General features: G+C 42.7%; 1 long non-coding RNA gene across 1 annotated transcript in view; it reads left to right on the top strand.

Moving 5' to 3' along the window:
• The window catches only part of LOC144455592 (uncharacterized), a 33,479-nt gene extending 27,097 nt beyond the window's left edge, over positions 1-6,382 (top strand). Inside the window, exon 3 of the long non-coding RNA XR_013484309.1 lies at positions 6,248-6,382. This is a non-coding gene — a long non-coding RNA (uncharacterized LOC144455592). The remainder of the gene's footprint in view (positions 1-6,247) is intronic.
• Positions 6,383-20,646: the final 14,264 nt, after the last annotated feature.

Raw genomic sequence — 20,646 nt, 5'->3', positions numbered from 1 at the left:
ATACCCTGAATTTCTAGTTCTTTGATATCCCAAAATGAACTATTGTAAATATTTTTGCACATAAGGGTTGCTTTCCCCTTTCTTTGATCTCTTTGGGCCAACTACTCTTTTTAAGAAGGGAAGCTCTGGCCTTTACTGTTGATATGATGTATTCAGTCTTCTTGGGAAGGGTGATGTAGAAAGTGTTATCAGAGGCCAAAGGGGCCTATTGGTACCATCTGGTCTATGTCAGTGTCAGAACTAGACATAGGTAAGGTAGAAGGCTGCTGAGGGCACACCATGAAGTATGAAATGAGAGGGACACTTCTACCACAATCCTCCTCCTCCTCCTCCTCCTCCTCTTCTTCTTCATCATCATTTAAAAAAAATACCCATGATGCCAGAAATTTTCTTCTCAATATTTAATTTGTGACAATAATTTGCATTTTTATTGCACTTTTAAGGCTTGCACAGTATTTTCTTCACAACAGCCCTGTGAGGTAGACAAGCTTAGAGAAGTACAGCTAGCCTAGGGTCATGGAGTTTGTAAGGGTCAAAGCTGGGATTTGAATCCAAGTCTTCTGATTCCAAGCCCAGCATCTTCTCTGTAGGTAGGTCGCATTTGAGCAAAGGCTCAAATGCTCAGTTTTTAAAAATTAATTTATTTCTTTTTAGTTTCACTTCCATAAGATTTTGAGTTTTACATTTTCTTCCCCCTCCTTCCCTTCTCCCCTCCCCAAGATGGTGTGCAGTCTGATATAGGCTCCACATATGCATTCATATTAAATCTATTTTCATGTTAGTCATGTTGTAAAGAAGCATTAGAATCAATGGGAGGAACCACAAGAAAGAAGAAACGAGAGAGAGAGAGAGAGAGAGAGAGAGAGAGAGAGAGAGAGAGAGAGAGAGAGAGAGCGCAAATAGTATGCTTCCATCTGCATTCAGACTCCAAAGTTCTTTCTCTGGATATGGACAGCATTTTCCATCATGAGTCTTTTGGAGTTATCTTAGATTCTTGCATTGCTGAGAAGAGCTAAGTCTATCAGAGTTAGTCATTACACAGTGTGGCTGTTACTTTGTACAATGTTCTTCTGGTTCTGCTCACTTCACTCAGCATCAGCTCATTTAAGTCTTTCCAGGTTCAAATGCTCAGTCGATAACATCAAAGGGATCAGAGTGTTTAGACTTGATTTGGGGCAAGGGCTAAACACAGTCTTTTTACTAGTTTTGGTGGTGACCACAATGCTTTCCCTTGGATCTCATCATGTTATCATTATGGGTTCAGCTTCAACCTCTCCCACAATTATTTTCTACTACCACTACCAGAACATCTAACAGTGAGAGTACTGACCTGGGCTGCTCCCCACCCCACTCCAACTCCTACCTGCCCTCACTTTTGTCTCCAGCTTCCTGATACATATGACACAGTATGGCACATAGATCCCCTTGCTTTTTCTAGCTATTACTGACACACAGACCCTTTTTGCCTTTTCTAGCTATTACAATTGACTAAGGGGAAAGAAATGGAGAGAAAAAGAGAAATTTTAGTTTAAAAGTATCTAAAGGAATATGAGGGGAAACCTATGAAACTCCTAAATATAGTCCTCTAAGCCTCAGTTTTCTTATCTGTAAAACAGAGATAAATAATAGCACTTATTTCATAGTGTTTTTGTGAGGATCAAATGAATTAACATGTATTATCATTTACGGACCATGAAAGAGTCACAAATCCATCAACAGTTAAGACATGAAGCTGAATTATAAATAACAAGATAGTGTCAAGTAGTGGAATCATCTTCTTTCCCCATATACAAATGGGTTCTACCTCCTAAGGTGGTAGATGGGAAAGAGACCTCTTGGGGAAAGCTTACAAGAAGTAGGGAAATAATCCCTCAGTATGTGGATAGAAGCTCAGGCCTGCTTCCTCTCAGTGTGTTCTAGTATGGAGATCTACTATGGTCCCTTTGGGCAACGTTCTCAACTTTGGTTTTAGGCTAGCTCTAGTTTAATTCCCTCAAGGCAAAATTAGTGTCCTGGCTTCCAGTCTTCTGCAGTCCCTAGAGCCCTGAACATCTAGGGCAGAGGTTCCCAAACTTATTTGGCCTACCACCACCTTTTTAAAAATTACTCAGTGCCTCCCTAGAAATCTACTTTCTTTAACCCTTTACTGTTTTTTTAAAAATTGCATCATTTCAAAAAATGCACATTTTTTTTAAATGAAGCATCTTAAATTTAGTAATTTATTGTAAATTTGTGGGGTTTTCCCCTGCATTGAAATTTTGATGACACAATATTGCATCATGTAACTGTATAGTATCATGTGGTAAACAAGTCATTACATGCACCTATTCCTGCCAATGCATGCTGGACTTCCCAACAACGCATGAGACGTGTTTGTCTGCCAATACTTGCTTGTTAAGATCTGTCAGTGGGCTTGACCACTGATTGGATATAACTTGCATTTTGTGTGGTTATTTGAAAAAAAATGTAATCATTACAACTTTAACTCTGTTACACAACAGATGAAACATGTACAAATGGTTTTTCAAATTTTTCTTGTCTTCTCTTCTTTCCTTATGCTTCCATCACCCACTTGTTTTTATTTAATGCCCCCCAAATTACACCCAAGACTACTATACCCCACCTGGATTGGTCCAATGCTCCCCAAGTGGTGGTATTGCGCATTTTGGGAACTATGTGAACTAGTACCAGCATCACTCCTATTCAGTAGACCATGTTTCAGATGGATTATTCCAGCTTGGCTCATGACAGAAGAACAATACCCCAGAAATCATCTCTCTCCATGGCTCCCCATCTCTCTTCCATCTTCTTTTTCAAGCTCATTTCCAGGGTATGTGGGAGCTAGTTCATTCTGGCAGAGCAGAGCTCACTGTTAAGTTGTTTTTTTTTTTGTGAGGCAGTTGGGGTTAAGTGACTTGCCCAGAGTCAAACAGCTAAGGAGTGTTATGTTTCTGAGGCTGAATTTGAACTGAGGTCCTCCTGACTTCAGGGTTGGTGTTCTATGCACTGCGCCACCTAGCTGCCCCAACTGTTAAATTTTCTATTTTTTAAATTTTAATTTTAATTAAAATTTTTTTTTGTTTTTAGGCAATTGGGGTTAAGTGACTTGCCCAGGGTCACACAGCTAGTAAGTGTCAAGTGTTTGGTCTGAGGCCAGATTTGAACTCAGGTCCTCCTGACTTCAGGGCCAGTGGTCTATCCACTGCACCACCTAGCTGCCCTCCAACTGTTAAATTTTCAATGCGAACATTTATACTTTCGAAATCAGCAAACATAACAAATCAGGGCTTGAAATATTGTTTTATTGATTGCTTAGACTTAATAAAGCAGAAAATGTTAATATTGTTATTATTCATTTGTGTCTGACTCTTTGTGACCCCATTTGGAGTTTTCTTGGCAAAGATATTGGAGATGTTTGCCATTTCCTTTTCCAGTTCATTTTACAGGTGAGGGACGGAGGCAAACAGGGTTAAGTGACTTGCCCAGGATCTCACAGCTAGTAAGTGTCTAAGGCCAGGTTTGAATTCAGAAAGATGAGTCTTCCTGACTTCAGGTCTGTCACTCTATCCACTGAATACCTACCTGCCCAAAAATGGTAATAATGGAGATTAAACTTAAAAGTGTCTTTCATACGTTCCCCTCCCCCCCACAGCCAGTTGTTAAACATGGACACCCATGCTCCTGATACAGTAAATCTCACAGGTTTCTGATTCCCAGAACTTCCTTTAAACAGTAGCTCCTTTCCCTCAGTTAGCAATGAGCACTTGAAGTTGGGATGGAGGGCTCCATTAGTGGTCCTGATGTGCTCCTATTACATTTAAAGAGGTTGGGAACCATGGATCTAAAGGAATGAAATATATCTTAGTCTAGCTTCACTAAGACTAGATTGGGAAACAGTGTCTTAGTCTGGTCATCTCCTGGCCAATCCAGTTCCTTTTGGAGGCAATTCAATTCGACAAATATTCATTACATACCTATTGTGTTAATGATATTGGATGCTTTCTACATGAGGATACAAAGACAGCAACAAATCCTAAAGCTAAGGAGTTTGTCATCTAGTTAGGGGGAATGTCTGCTGCTTCCCAAATGGAATTGTTGCCAAGGCAGGAAGTATCAGCACCAGTGAGGAGCTGTCAACAGCTTAAGGTCAGTCAGAAGATCAAAGGGATAAGGGGGATATCCCAATTGCTAAGGCTTAAAAGAGTGACTTGAACGAAGGCATCTTTGACATGGTTTACCATCAATTAGCTTTTTGAGCTTTGACTGTCATCCATTAGCTATCCTTCCCAGCAGCTGTGTATTCTGTAACTTTGATAAGCATGCCGTCTCTGCCTTCCACCCAAGTCACTGATAAAAATGTTAAACAGCACAGGGTCAACCTTAGAGCACTAGGACACTCCATTATTAACCAATACTCTTCAGGTAGGACTTCTTAAGGAACCCATGATCCCTTGTAATGGTTGTCCCTTCCTTTAGTACTTTTGAACTGTCTTTCAAAATATTCACACTAGAATTTTTCCGGAATTTATGTCAGATTCACCACCAGTTTATAGGTTTGAAGTATTCCCCTTCTTTACTTTTTCAAAAACGAAAACATTTGCTCATCTACAAATGCATAGCACTTCTGTTTGCCATCATTCCTCAAATATTCCTGCATGTTTGTTGGTGCTCCTCATTAATGTCACTTTGTTATATGTACCTGTTCCAAAGTACTGTCAGCTTGGGAGCTCCTGAGGGGTGAGGGGTTTAGGGCAAGAGGAGAAAGAAGGGTGAAGTTGTGTTTTCCCTATTATTCCCTATTCCTAAAGGGCTTTTCCCATAGATAGAGATTGTTTCTTTCATTAAACCTAGAATCCCCTCAGAATGGATGGGCTGAGCCCAGTTGCTGGGTCTATGGGCAGAATTCTGATGTCCTGGAGATGTGTATATGGCGATAAAAGTGGAGAGAGGGGACGTTCAGATGTGAACACCTGGAGGGCAGCGATTATTTCTGGCCTTTCTTTGTGTCCCTAGCAGTTAACCTTGTGCCTGGCACATGGGAAAGACTTAAAAACTTCATGACTGACTGACTGAGACCTTTTGAGATTGGGGTCCTGCTTGAGGACCTGCTGATTCTTTGGGATTCACTGGCTCAGTATCCTCTCCTGTCGGGAAAGCTGAAACTGGAAAGGGGGAAGGCTTGAAGGTGTCTACTGCACGGCAGTGTTAGAGGGCTGGAATTTGCCCTACCCTCCTGTTGAGTGTATCTCTCAGACTAGGCCACCAGGTGGCAATGCCTCACCAGGAAGGAGACCCTGAAGAAAAGCCAGGTTATTCCCTGCTGGGAGCAGCTTGAGCTGCTCAGCCAGATTCTGTTTCTAATTTAGGGAGAAGGCCTTGCTTGGCTTATATACTACAGGCCCCACCATATACCTTATCACAGACCTTGGTACGTGTCCAGGGCATGCTCCATCAAGGCCCCTATCACGTGCCTGGTCAGAAATACCAGGTGAATCTCTGTTGCTTAGACCCTATTACAGCCCCATTAGACGCATAGTCAGTGACTGGTGCCATCACAGACCTTTTCCTGCAGCCATCCCAAGCCCTGGGTTAGGTCCTCCCCATAATCCCACCAGGATAAGGGTCTGTACACCTGCAGGTCTCTGACTCTCCTTGTAGCTGCATATATTTGCATATATCCATAGATTCAGAGCTGCCTATAACTAGGAGAAAACATTCCAAAAGGCAGAAGGAGCATGCAGCCCCTGCTTTACTTAGAGAAGGGGCAAGGTGTAATGGAAAAAGCCGTCAGTTTGGAGTAAGGACACAGTTTGTAATCTTGATTTTGCCACTGAATAGCTGCATAACCTTGAGCTCTATGGGTAATAATACCCTGTAAAATGGGTATTCTGGAACAGATGCTAGTCCTTTAAAGCCGTAATGGTCAATATATTAGTCTAGCTTCGGTGACTATCCTCACAGCTACCCCTGACTAGTTATATACCTTGCCAGAAGCAACTAGGTAGCCCAGTGGATAGAGCGATGGGCCTGGAGTCAAGAAGAACTGAGTTCAAATTCTAACTCATATATTTACTAACAGTGTGACCCTGGGCAAGTCACTTAACCTGTGCCAGTTTCCTCAGCTGTAAAGGGGATAATGCTAGCACCTACCTCCCAGGGTTGTTGTGAGGATCAAATAAAGTAACAGTTGTAATGGGCTTAGCACAGTGCTGGGCTCACAGTTGTTGCTCTTTGTCCTTCATTTCAGGAGAGGATCGATGAGATCACGGGTGATGTCTTGACTTTCCAGTGAATTGGATTTAAGTGCAGCAGTTGCATAGTCATCAGCTTCAATCTCTCTTCCAGAGTCATTGAAGTCTGGTGGCAGGACAAAAGTCAAGACAACTGGTAATGGCCTGGGATGTGGTGCATGACTTTGGCACCTTGGATGTCTGACCAAGCTCTAAGCACTCCACAGCACCTTCTTCGGCCACAGTCATGACCATTGGAACAAATTGTTCTCATTTGCCCATTCTGCGGGGGAAGTCTTTACATGCTTGGGGTAGACATCCCCCTAACTCAGTGATGGGTTTGAGGCCTGTTGGTGGCTCTCAAACTGGTTTAGCCCATCTGCCCATATGGTTAAACCGGAGTGTGGCTGCTGTGTGTGCTATAGCTTCTTGGAGCCAGGTGAGAGTTGGGTGACAGACAGACACCAAAGGTGGATGAGCAGCCCTGAATAGGGCTCAGCAAGCCCTCACACCAGAGGAGCTAGTCCTCCTGAACACCCATACACCCCCTAGCACACAGTGGGCTCTTATTTCCTTCTTTTCTTCACTACTGAGGCGTGGTCTCCCACTCCTATCTTGCACTCTGGACTTTGGCTGATTTCAGGCCAACAGCCACATTGATCTCATCTATCCTGTTAGTTTTAGATCTTGACCCTTACCCCACCCCCAACCCCACATCCTGATTGGCTTTGTCCCATTACCACCTATGCTTTGTTGTAACAGAATCCTAAGGCTGACCTTTAGGGACCGTGAAAGGAAATTTGGAGATCAATCTGTTCAATCCCCTAATTTTATAGGTGAGGAAACAGGCCCAGAGAGATTAAATATCTTTATCCAGGGTACAGAGTTAGGGATAGAGCTTAGCTTCCCAGTTCAATTCTCTTTCCCTCTTCAGTCTGGCTGCTGACTTCATCATTGAACTGAAAGTGCTCTGTCCAAAATTCCCAGTGATCTCTTAATTGCTAAATCCCAAACCCTTTCCTCATCCTTCTTTCTTCTTGAACTTTCTGCAGCATTTGACACTGTTGATCACATTCTCTGCTTATACACTTCCTCCTCTCTGGGTTTTTGTAACATTGCTCCCTTGTTTCTTTTCCTACATCAGGCTGCTCCTTCTCATTCTCCTTTATTGGATCATCATTCATTCCTGCCCTCTAGCTATAGGATCTGTATGGGGCCTTCTCCTTTTCTCTCAAAGCTTTCTTACTTAATGATCTTATCAGCTACTATGGGTATAATTATTATCTCTATGCAGGTGATTCCCACATCCATATAGCTTGTCCTAGTCTCTCTTCTGAACTCCAACTCACATCACCAATTGATTCTTGGGCATTTTGATCTGTATCCCCCATGGGTTCCTCAAAGCTCAACATGTCTAAACTAAAATATATTATTCCTCTTTTTAAAACCACTGTCTTTCCAAATTCCCCTAATTCTGTCCAGGGTCCCACCATTCTTCTAGTGACCTAGGTTCACAACCTTGCAGTTATACTTGACACCTTAATGTCCCTCACCTCACACATCCAACTGGTTGCCAAATCTTGCCATTTCTACCTCCACAATATCTCTGACATTTGTCTTATTTTCTCTGCTCATACAGCTGTCATTTCAGTTCAGGCCCTCATAGCCTCTCACCTGGACTATTTCAATAGGTTTCTAATTGGTTTCCATGATTTATGTCCCTCCTCACTCCAATCCATCCTCCACACAGCTGTCAAAGTGGTTTTCCCAAAGAACAGGCCTGACCACATGGTCAATCTCCTGCTCAAAAAACTCCAGTGTCCCCTTATTGTCCTAGGGTAAAATATAAACTACCATCTTTGCTGTTTAAAGTGTTTCACAATCCGACCTGTCTACCTTTCCAGACTTATTACACATTTATCCTGTTCACACGTTCATTGGTCCAGCCAAACTATCCTATTTCCTGTTCCTTAATATGACATTTCTTTTCCCATTCTCCATGCTGTGCCTAGGCTGTCCCTCATGCCTGGAATGTAGCCCCTCTGTACCTCCAAGCTTCCCTCAAAGCTCAGCTCAATTTATCCTAATGAAAAGTTAGCTTGGACCTCTATTTGAGTTGCCCTATTTGTTGCAGGGACCCAGAAGAATTTTAAACCTGGGACAGCTTAGTTTTTCACTGCAAGGTAAAGGGGTAACTTCCAGTGGACCAAATGTCCTTAATCCCTAAGAGAAGAGAGTCCTGTATGTTTTGAGAGTTCTGTAGGGACCAGACTCTCACTCTGGGGGTTGGGGAGGGGGTGACTTGATTTTCTTTTTCCTTTTCTTTTATTGTCTTTGGGTTGGGGCAGACCTTTGCAAGAACAAAGACAAGCAGTAGCCCACAATGTTTTGTAAAATGATGTCATTTTGTTAAAATTGTTTAACCACAAATTTGGAAGTAAATGTAAAACCCAGGCTTACCAGTCAACATAGGTCTAGATCCTTGTGGAGAAATTTAATTTCTATATTGTTTGTGAAATGTGCTATATGGGCTTTGCCGAAAAGCACCCTGGTTTATTTTTTGGGAACAACAAATGTTTAACTGGGAGAGAATGAGAGTACTAGGGAAGGAGGGATTTGGTACCCTCACCAAATAGTTGATCGAATCACAGAAAGCAAAGAATGAAGAATAGAAGTAATGAGGCATTAATGTGTTAACAGGGTGTTAACACCAGGTGATTGCTTTATGGAATGTAAACATATTTCTCTAATGGAATTAAATAGAGCAACTTCATTGGGCAAGCAAAAATTATACATGTTTTTGCAACGTTTTAAATGGCTAAGCCCTGGAGAGAGAAGTCAATTTGGAATAGTTGTAGAGGAGCCATGTACCTATTCTAGCAGGCAGGAAATAGAAGACAAGAGTTTCTCCACATCTCTTACCTCAACAGTCATGACATCTAATAGCGGAGTAACTTGTCTAGAAAGAGATATCCTGTCCAGCATATAGAGAGTCAGTTCCAGAAAGTACAAGGCATAGCTAATGGGGCAGAGACACACTCCAGACAGACATGGCTACAGAGAGACAGTCACCCAGGGCCAGAAACACCATCAAAGAGAGGGAGCTATAGCAGCAAAAAAGAAAACTGGTCATAGATTCAAGAGTGAATTAGTTCTGGTAACCAATAGGTCAAGATGTGGGAAGGACCAGATTCTGAGTGCTCAGAGGAAGAATCCACCCAGAAGACACCTGTTCCTAGAGAGTTGGAGCTAGATTTAGGGAGGACTCCTCAGAAAGAAAGGATGATGAAGCACTGTAGTCCCAGGAACTGTGAATTGCCATACATGTTCCCTGTAGGGGTGAATCACTTCTACTGCACTCCAAGTTTGTGCCCACTCTTCTCTGGGTGCATTTTTTTTAGAGGGGGGAAGGGAATATGTTCAGGTTTATGGGGGAAATGTTTTATAGATACAATTCTTAATATGTGAATGCCTTCATAAAGAACTAATTGTATCTACTGGCTGATAGTTAATGGGAAGCATTAGCTGCTTGATGAAGTTAATGCTGCCTGGTGGGGGCTTATGAGCTATAGGAAGGCCCTACAAAAATACCCCATAGAACATAAGGTAGCAGCCACCCTCTTGAGACCCTATCTTTGAGTATGAGTGACAATGTGGCCCAGAGGAATTGCTACACCAGACCATAGTCATAGACTCCTAACTGGTCTCCAAGTTTTTTATCTCTCTCTTCTTCAATCCTCCCTTCATAGAACTTGCAAACTAATCTTCCCAAGGCAAGTTCTGACCATTTAGTTCTAGATCTGTTCAAAAGCCTTTAATAATTCCCTGTTGCCTTTGGAATAAAGTACTACCTTAATCTGGCATTTAAAGCTTTTCATAATTTGACTTTCACCTCTCTTTTTGGTCTTATTTAACATTTTTGCTTTTCGTGAGCACAACATTGCATTCAAACTGGACTACTAGCAGTTTCTCCAACTCAACTTGCCTCAGTGAAATCTGAATCCTCTTCCTTCAAGGATCAGCTATGGTGCTACTGTCCCCCCATAGTTTTCACTGATCAATCCAAATTAAAGTGTTCTTGCCTCACATTTTCCTCAAGCACCTTGGCCTTTCCTTTCCTCCCATCACTTCCTGCTTTGTCAACAAGTCAGCAAACTTTTAATAAACGCTTACTATGTGCCAGGCATTGTGCTAAACACTGGGGATGCAAAGAAAGATAAAAAATAGTCTCTGTCCTCAGAGAGCTCACATTCTAATGGGGGAGACAACATGTAAACAACTATGTGCACACAAGGTATATACATGGTAAATGGGAGGTAAACTCAGAGTGAAGGCCCTAGCAGTCATGGGGAACTGGGAAGGTTTCTTGCAGAAGATAGGATCTGAGCTGAGTCTTAAGGAAGCCAGGAAAGCCAGGAGCTGAAGACTAGAAGAGAGAACATTACAGACATGAGCTAACAAACGAAATCAGGAGATGGAGTATTGTGTAAGAGAAACAGTGTGACTGGATCTGAATATATGGAGCGTACTAAAATATAAGAAGACTGGAAAGTAGGAAGGGCTTTAGAAGCCAAATAGAGAATTTTTATATTTGATCCTGGAGACAATAGGGAGCCACTGGAGTTTATCAAGTAGAGGAGTGATGTGGTAAGACCTGTACTTTATTTATTTTTTTTTAATTTTTAAATTTTTATTTTTAGGCAATTGGGGTTAAGTGGCTTGCCCAGGGTCACACAGCTAGTAAATGCCAAGTGTTTGGTCTGAGGCTGGATCTGAACCCATGTCCTCCTGACTTCAGGGTCAATGCTCTATCCACTGTGCCACCTAGCTGCCCCAAGACCTGTACTTTAGGAAGATCACTTTGGCAGCTGAGTGGAGGATGAACTAGAATACAGAGAAAGACTTGAGGTAGGGAGACTAATTATAGAGCTATTTGAAATAATCCAGGCTTATCAGGACCTGTGCCAAGTGAGAGATGAGAGGGGACACACACACACACACACACACACACACACACACACACACATTTTATATATGTATGTGTGTGTTATATAATATATGTGTGTACATATACACATACACATACGTGTGTGTATATGATGTTGTGAAGGTAGAAATGACAGGACTTGTCTACATACACATTATGTCCCTATTCCTCAAGTTTTCTGAGGGCAGGAAGTATCATTTTTATCTTTGTATCTACACTGCCTAGTGCACTGCGCCACCACATAGTACCCTGCTAGGTGCCTAAATTGGTTTTTTGAATTGCATTGAATAATTTGCCCATGTCTAGCTTCTTGTTAGGGGCAGCTAGGTGGCACAGCGGGTAGAGTGCTAGGCCTAGAGTCAGGAAGACTCTACTTCTGAGTTCAAATCTAGCCTCAAACACTTATTAGCTGTGTGACCCTGGGCAAGTCACTTAACCCCATTTGTTTCATTTTCCTCATCTGTAAAATGAGCCAGAGAAGTAAATGATAAACCACTCCAGTATCTTTGCCAAGAAAACCTCAAATGGGGTTACAAAGAATTGGACATGACTGAAAAATGACTGAACTGAGCTGTGTGTCAAATATCCTCAAAGAATCATAGATTTGGAAGGGACCTCTAATGTCATCTGGACAAGAACACTCTACAACAAACCCAGCTAGGGATCGTTCAGACTTGAACACTTCCAAAGGGAGAGAACCTATTATTTTCCAAGGCAGTCCATTCCACATTTGAACAGTGTAACTGCTAGGAAATTTTTCCTTATATCAAGCTGATATATGCTTTTCTGCAACCTCTACCCACTATTCCCAGCTCTTCCTTTGGGTTCAAGTAAAAGAATTTCAATCTTTCTAGCTGATGACAGTCCTTCTCCCCTGAGCCTTCTCTTTTCCAGACTTAATGTCTTCAACTGATCCTCGAATGGAATGGTCTCCAGTGTCCACCCTTACAGACCTCCCTTCTCTGGACATTCTCCAACTCATTGGTGCCCTTCCAAATAAGTGATTCCCTGAACTGAACATAATACTCCAGGTGTGCTCTGACCAGGGCAGAGTCAGGTAGATAGAAGGCCACCATTCAGTCAGGAAGAACTGGACTGCCTCTTACAAACACTAGAGGGGTGCTCTTCTGTAGGTCGTTCATCCCAGGCAACTTGCCCTAGACAGCTCCCTAAGACTATAAGCTTCAGTAAAAGTTACCAATTTGTCTTCTTTGGACATTCCCCCAGAATGATTCCCCCATAGGACTGTCTCCTCTGCCTCTTGCAAATCAGTTTCCTGGTTCCTAACCCCATGCTTCTCAATACCCCCTAAAATAATTTTGTTCCTCTTCTTTTGCCTCCAAGTCCAAAGCTTCCTCCCTCCCCCAAGACATATGTAGTGTCCCAAAAGTCTTAGGGCAGCATTAGGCTTTAACAGCTTAAAGCTGCACTAAGACTTTTGGACACTCTCTATCGTGCTGATCTCACCACAATTCTGGGAGGTTGATAGTGTGCAAATATTATTATCTCCATTTTACAGCTGGGGAATGTGAGGCTAAGAGTCATATGGCTAGTGAGTGGCAGAGCTGACTGCAAGGCCAGGGCTGCACTACAGCACCTTGCCCCTCTAGAGACCACAGAAGAATCACAAGAGGCTAGATATAGAGCTTGGAGCAGCCTTGGTGGTTGTCCAAACCAAACACCTCATTTTATAAGTGGGGAAAATGAAGCCCATAGGGGAGAAATTCCTCACCTAACATCACACAAGTAGTAAGCAGCAAAGCTAGAATTTGAACTCAGGCCCTTGAACTCAAGAGGCAGCTAGGTGGCACAGTAGATAGAGTTGGGGGTGGGGGGGCTGGAATCAGGAAGACTCAACCTCATAAGTTGAAATCCAGCTTCAGACACTTACTAACTATATGGCCCTGGACCACTTAACCTAGTTTGCCTCAGTTTCCTCATCTATAAAATGAGTTGGAGAAAGAGAAGGCAAACCACTCCAGTATCTTTGCCAAGAAAACTACAAATGGGGTCATGAAGAGTTGGACATGACTGAACAACAACCTTGAACTCTAAAACCAGGATTCTTTTCCACCACACACAAACCTCAACCAGCCCCATCCTTCATCCATCTTTTCCAGTCTCGTGTGGATCCTTACAGATTCCAACCCCAGTTTTCTCAGAAGAGTAGGGTTGGGGGGCAAGAAGCCTGAGAGTTGGCTTTTGAAGATTCCTGCTGACCCATTGCCCTGGCTAACACTACTTACAGTCATCCTGGAATGGGGGGGTCATTCTTTTCTCTCACAGAATACACTCTTTGCCTACTTGCATATTATCTTCTTTGTCACTGCCCTTCTACTTCTGTCTTCTGTCTCAATTTTGGGAATCAGCTCACATTTACATGGCACTTCATAGTTACCAAAATACTTTTCAGTACTTTTAGAGGCAGCTAAGTGGCTCAGTGAATATAGAGCACTGGGTCTGGAGTCAGGAAGACCTGAGTTCAAATTGGACCTCAAAACTCACTAGTTGTGTGACCCTGGGCAATTTGCTTAACCTCTGTTTGCCTTAATCCATTGGAAAAGAAAATGGCAAATTACTCCAGTATCTTTGCCAAGAAAATTCCATGGACAGTATGGTCCACAGGGTCACAAAGAGTTGAAAACCACTGAACAGTGACAACAACAGGTGATACAATGGATTAAATGCTGGACCTGGAGTCAGGAAAACTAAGTTCAAATCCTACCTCAGACACTTACTGCTGGTGTGATCATGGGCGGGTCACTTAACCTCTGTCTGCCTCAGTTCCCTAAAATGTAAAATGGGAATAATTATAGCATCGACCTCCCGATATCAAATGAGATAACATTTGTAACGCATTAAGTACGATGCCTGGTACACAGTAGATGCTTAATAAATGCTTGTTCCTTCCCTCCCCTCCATAACAAAGTGTTTTATGAATCTTAAAGTGCTATATAAATGCTACCTGTTTTATTTTTTCAAGGTAGGTAGCACAATTACTATCATCCTTATTTTAGAGATGAAGAAACTGAGACTCAAAGGCTAAATGACTTGTTACATAAATAGGTGATAGCACATGTCAGAGCTGGCACTTGAAACTGTTTCCTCTGACTTGAAATCCAGACCTTTTTCTACAATACCCAGACTACCTTTCCCAAACTCCTGTTAGCAGCAACCAGTGAAGGGCTCCTCCAAGAAAGTAAATGTTGCACAGACTTTTTTGCATCTCAAAGAGGGTTGGAAAACCCTTTTGGATTATCCACAGTTTTGGATAATCCGTACTATTGTTTCCCTCTTCAGGACAGATATTTAAAGCCCAGGCATTTCAGGGACCCTCCCCCTAGGCCCCAGGCAGATTCTGCTGAGACAGGGGCCTGCCTGAGGAACACAGAGAGCTCTGATATTAAGTCAGGAGGATTTCATTCTTTAAACAAACATTTCAGCAAAGCCGTCAAGTCAAGCAGTGATTTATGGCCTGGGCTGAGGTTTTTCCCCAACAAAGATAAACAATCCTGTGGCCTCCCAGGCTGGGGCCACTGGGACTCTTGGTTCAAATAATTCCAGGCTGGCCAGAACCATGCTGTCCAGGACTGAGTGTGGAGTTTGGTTATTCCTGGGCTTCTGCTGATCAGGTGGCCAGACCTGGAACCTGGGAGGAGAGATGAAAATGGGGAAAGAGAGAGACAAGGGACGGAAGGGGGAAGATGGCTGTGATACACTACACATACCTGAAATTGTTTAGAGATTATCAGGGAATAGAATGTTCTAGCAGAAAGAGTGATGGACCTGGGTTCAGAGGACCCAGGGTTCAAATCCTGATTCTGACACTTATTTTTCTTGGGAAACTGGGCAAGTTGTTTCCATTCTTTGGACCTCAGTTTCCTCATCTGTAAAATGAGAGGCTTGGACTAGATGATTTCTAAGCTTTCTTCTAGCTCTGAATCTTATGCCCTAGCGGAGGATGTGGGCTCAGGAGGCATACCTCACCTTGGCAGGGCACCTTATCATAGCTCTGAGTTTGAGGATGACTGTTGGAGAGAAGGTAGAACACCTTTCCCTCACTGGTTGAACAAAAACACTGAGGCTAGGAGGCTAGGTACCCTCTGCAAGGAAAGTGATGACCTAATTCTACTATAGCCATACTTGTCTCTAACCCCAAACCCTCAAATCCTTCTCTGGGCTTTAGGCCTGCTCCAATGCTATTCCCTTCATTCCCTTTCTCAGTTTCCTTGCTTCAGGCCTGAAATCTATGTTGGTGGATGCAGAAAGAGTAGGAGATATTCACCACTTTCCACCAAAAAGCAAGGAGATCAGGATGGGCTGGCCTTATATGTCTTGTTACCTTTTCTCCAGAGCACATGCCATGCCTTGCCCCTGTGCTTCTATACCATGGTCACCCATATCTGGAATGCATTGTCTTCTTACCTCAACTTCATAAAATCCTTAGCTTCATTCAAAGCAGTAAAGTTCAAGTGTCATCTCCTTCCCCAGGATTTTCCTACCCTGCTTTTCCTGCCCTTTCTCTCCCTCTTGAAATGATTTTGGATATACTTTGTACTTGTTTGCAAACCTGTTTATCCCCCATTGAATGTAAACTCCTTGTCTTTATATTGCCAATAACTATTCCAGTGCCTCATACGCAGCAGATAGGTGATAGATGTCTGTTGGAGAGAATGGAATTAAATTGAATCTGTCCCCTAAGTCAGAACAACCAGAAAGAGAGTGATTTTAGAGAGAGTCTACTCCAGTCTACTAGCTTCAGGAAGGAAGTCAAGTGGTTATATTACCTTTGAAAATCTAAGTGTTTCATTTTTCTTCCTTCTAGGTTGGAAGGAAGGGTTACAGGAGGGGAGCCTGAGAACACCCAATGGTGCAGAATCCCCTGGGGAATACAGATAGAAAAAATAGGGCACCTGTCCAGAATAGGACTAGAGCTAGGGCTGAGGAACCTGTGGTCTCAAGGCCACATGTGGCCCACTAGGTTCTCAAGGGGATTTGTTCTGCAAAGTTTGGATTAAGTCAAAGGGCCACAGTTGAGGACCCACAGGGCCACATGTAGCCTCAAGGCTGTAGGTTTCAGACAGTATGTGCCATCAGACAAGGTCAGGAAATAGGTAACTATCACAATCATGAAACCTCTAGACTTGGGAGGTGGATTTGCCTCCTCTTTACCAAGGCTGATGGTGAAGGATCCAGGTCTGGGGTTAAGGCTTGGCTGAATAGCCAGATTCTTGGGCACCAGCTCCACTGCTTGGAAGTCTTCCAGAAGACTTTTTGCCTTTAGCCTCAGAACTTTCACCTTTCACTACTTTCTAAACTTGTCTTAATCTCTGTTCCAATCAGAGGCAAGAACCTCCTGGAGCCTCTAGGCCTTTCTTGGCTTCTGAGATGACTTGGATTCCTGGTTTGAACAAAGGCTGTACCTGAGTCCTAATTACCTTTCCCCTTCTTCTGCCCCTGCCATACCCTCTAGAACCTCCTTCTTTTTTTTCCTTCTTGCCTCAGCTGCTACACTCTCTAGACCAAGATTTGTTCTGTAAAGTTTGGATTCAGTCAAAGGGCCACACTTGAGGAGCTAGAGGGCCACATGGCTTTGAGGCCACAGGTTCCCCACTCCTACTCTAGACCATGAGTACATTTTTCTAGGATTTATTGGCAAAAAAAAAAAAGGAATCCTATAAATTCAGCAATAATACTGCAGGGTAAAGTAATTAGAAGTATAAACACAATCAATGTAGTCCCAGACTATGTGACCTTTAAACATACTAAATTATTCTAACTAGTTAGAGTTCCCTAGGCCTAACTTGGCCCTTTATGCCTTTTTTCTAGTTTGGAGCTTCTCATATAATCCACTAGGGAAGTTCCATCCCAGAACTCCCACATGCAGGTTTGGAATGACATTACTGCTGTTATCTCCCTCTCCCCTCCCCCTCCTCATCCCATTTATACCAAATATATCTGTCCATTCTACCATACCAAACTCATTTTCAGCCAACCTGGGGGTGTTCAGATTGTATGGAAGATGTTCTATTTTCATTCCTTTGTAATCATTATAGTAGCTTACTTCTTCCTTCCTACTATCCACCCCCAACCAGTAAGAACTAGGTAACTAAATGAAAAAAACAGTGTTCCCCACACCTTTAAATCAGAAAAATCCAAATCAGCCGTCATTATCTCCAGAGTTCACAACAGACATCCTGTCCTTTAACTAAACCATCCACATGTACTCTTGATTCCTGTTTCTTTTCACCTCACTTAGTTCCTTATTCCACCCAAGAACCTCCATTCTTTCTCTCATCTTCGGTCTCCACACTTCTGCGGACTCCTTCCTCTTGGCCTTCAAACATTTGTGGGTATTCTTCTCTCCTCCCCCTCCCCATAACAAAATAAAACAAACAAAAAAAACCAAACAACCTTTCTTTGATTCTTTTGGTCCCTCAAGCTATTAGTATATCTCCTGCTTTCTCACTGCCAAAATTCTAGAAAGTGAAGCCTATACTTGCTGACTCTCCTGCATCACCACCCACTCACTTCTCAACTCTGAAATCTGGCTTCTGGTCCCACTCTGTTGCTAAAAGTACTATCCCCAAGTCACTGATGACCAAATTGAGTGGCCTTTTTTCTAAGTACTCATTTGCCTTAACCTTTCTGCAACAAGATCTTTTATCATTCCATCTTCCTTTATGCTTTATAGTCCCTAATCCTCTTCTTTGTCCTCACTGGAACCTCTAATCCCTCCAACCTTCATTACTTTCCCAGGCTACCCCCCCATGCCTCTCCCCTTTCCAATCTCCACCTCTTTGGAGAACCAACTTAATTCTACACTGTCCTTTTTTCTTGAATCTCTTGCCACCTTGTCCTGACATCATTCACACTTTGTCAAACCCCAACTTTACATTACTCTTACCATCAATCTTCTTTGCTCCCATTCATGTACTGCCTAAAGGAGCTAACAGAAATAATGAAACTGTGCTGATTGGATCCACTACAAAATTGTTGTCTAATATTATCTGGGCCCCCACTGCAGCAAGGCAATTCTTCTACTCCCCAATTGATTCTTTACCTTACCACATTCTATTTTTTACTCATCACACTCTATTAGTTCTAAACACTCTATTTCTTGTTGATCCATTGGAGACAATCGATTTCTTGTCTCTGTGACTTAGCACTGTCCCCCATGGCCTGCAATTCTCTTCCTCTTCACTTCTACTTGTTAGTCTCTTTTGGATTCCTTCAAGACACAGCTCAAATGCCACTTTTTTTCTTTTTTCTTTTGCAGGAGGACTTTCCCAATTTCTGGGGCAAGCCACTTAATCTTGCTGGACTATTCTCCAGGAATTCCTGTGGTAATTCTGCAACACAGCAACAGCCACCTGGCTACAATAGTTTTGTAAATGAGGGAGGAGTTACAGTCTATGTGGCATAACCAGAGAGAGGACCAGGAAGGTAGCTGGGATCTTGGTCTGATGTCATGTTCCCTGGGTTCCCATGCTAGGAAAACAATCAATATTCTGTACAATTCTCTGGTTTCCATGCCAAGAGGGAATGATAATATTCCCTATAGTACAATACTTCTAAGTTCCCAAGCTAATACCCTGCTATTAATCACCATAGCTTGAACACACCATGAGTTCAATATGACCTGTCTTTGGAGCCAATGTTTTTCAGTGCTAGATTTGTGTGGTGGGTACTACCATATCCATATGGTAGAGAAAGATAAAGAAAAAATGACTTTCATTTGTCTAGTAGTGTTCTACTAGTTTGAGGACAGGCCCCAAGGAATTTCTAGACAACTCCCTGTCCCCTGCCCAACTACCACTACTTTCTAAGAGCTTATGGAAAAGGTGATTAGTGACAGGAATGACTTGGAGGTGATGATGTATCTGGATGACTTTGTATTTGAAAAGACTTTGGAAGGACATGAGGAGAGGCTATTCCACAAGTCTCAGATCAGCCAGAAGTCCCTGTTTAGTTGACAAATGCCAGTTTAGTAGAACCTCTGTTAATGACATAGGTCACAAAATGTTTCAGCCACGAATGAGTACTGACCCTAAGTAGATAGAAGTGGTGCCACATAGTCAGAGCACATACAGCTGTAATGTATCTTTGTCCCAAGGCAGCCACTGGTGGCTCTTTGGGGTGGCTGTAGACCTCATCTGAAGAATTCTTGAGAACTAAAGGCATTTCTAGGAGTTGGTGGCTATCTCAGAAACATGTGAAGAGCTATGCTAAGTGGCTAATGATCCTCCTAAGTAGAAGATACAGCAGCAAGAAGAAAGCCTTAATGTGGCAAGAACCCCTGGGTGCCATTTGGAGGTCAATAAATTAAGAACTGTGAGTAGGCCTTCCAAGACTTTCCCAATGGCCTCACACGTCAACTAGCATTGGCTTTTGCAGATCCAAGCAAGAACTTGGCATTACAGACAGATGCCAGGAAAGTGCATGATGGCCACTAGAAATGTGTTGCATTTGCCAGATGAGGATACACTGACAATGAAATGGATTATGCTAGGCATAAAATGAAGTTCTTGGCTTTGAGTACTGAGTCTTGGGGCCTTGTGCTTTGAGCTTCATTTCAAGTCTGGGCAGATATCAACCTACTGATTAATATATCTTCCTAGAAGTTCAGGTCTGATTATGTCAATTTTCTGTTCTATAAACTCTACTGTCTCTCTGCTGTTTCCAGGATCAAATACAAAATGCGCTTTTGGCATTCAAAGCCTTTCATAACCTAGCCTCCTCTTACCTTTCCAGTCTCCTCAAACCTCACTCCCTGACACATATACTCTTTGATCCAAGAGCACTGGCCTTCTTGCTGTTGTTTCTCACACAAGATACTCCATCTCCCAACTCTGGGTATTTTCATTGGCTGCCCCTCATGTCTGGAATTCTCTTACTCCTTATCTCTGACCAGCTTCCCTGGTTTCCTTCAAGTCCCAGCAAAAATTGCACCTTCTAAAAGAAGCCTTTCCTGATCCCCTTTAATACTAGTGCCTTCTCTCTGTTGATTACCTCCCATTTACCCTGGAGGTGTGTTGTATATAATTGTTTTCATGTTGTCTCCTCCATTAGACTCTGAGCCTCTTGAGGGCAGGGTTTTTGTATCCTTAGTACTCAGCACAATGTCTGACCCATAGTAGGTGCTTAATAAATGTTTGCTAACTGACATATCTTGATGAGTGCCAAGATGGATGCTGCCTATGGATGGATGCAGAGTTAGGGCATTAACCACCTATACATTCAGTGGTCATTATTATTCAGTGAGACTAGTATAGATCCAGATACCTTATTCCATAGACCTCATGTGTTTGGAATCATGGTGATAAAAGCTGGACACATAAGTGCTTAATACATGCTTCTTGGTTGATTGTTGGTAGGGGAAATAGTGATCTGTAGTAATAATAATAATAATAATATCTAGCATCTATT

Source organism: Phascolarctos cinereus, unplaced genomic scaffold (assembly GCF_003287225.1).
Source record: "Phascolarctos cinereus isolate Bilbo 61053 unplaced genomic scaffold, phaCin_HiC Scaffold_2;HRSCAF=192, whole genome shotgun sequence".
Lineage (NCBI taxonomy): Eukaryota > Metazoa > Chordata > Mammalia > Diprotodontia > Phascolarctidae > Phascolarctos > Phascolarctos cinereus.
The sequence above is the reverse complement of the archived record's forward strand: the minus strand, read 5'-3'. Positions and strand labels throughout refer to the sequence as shown.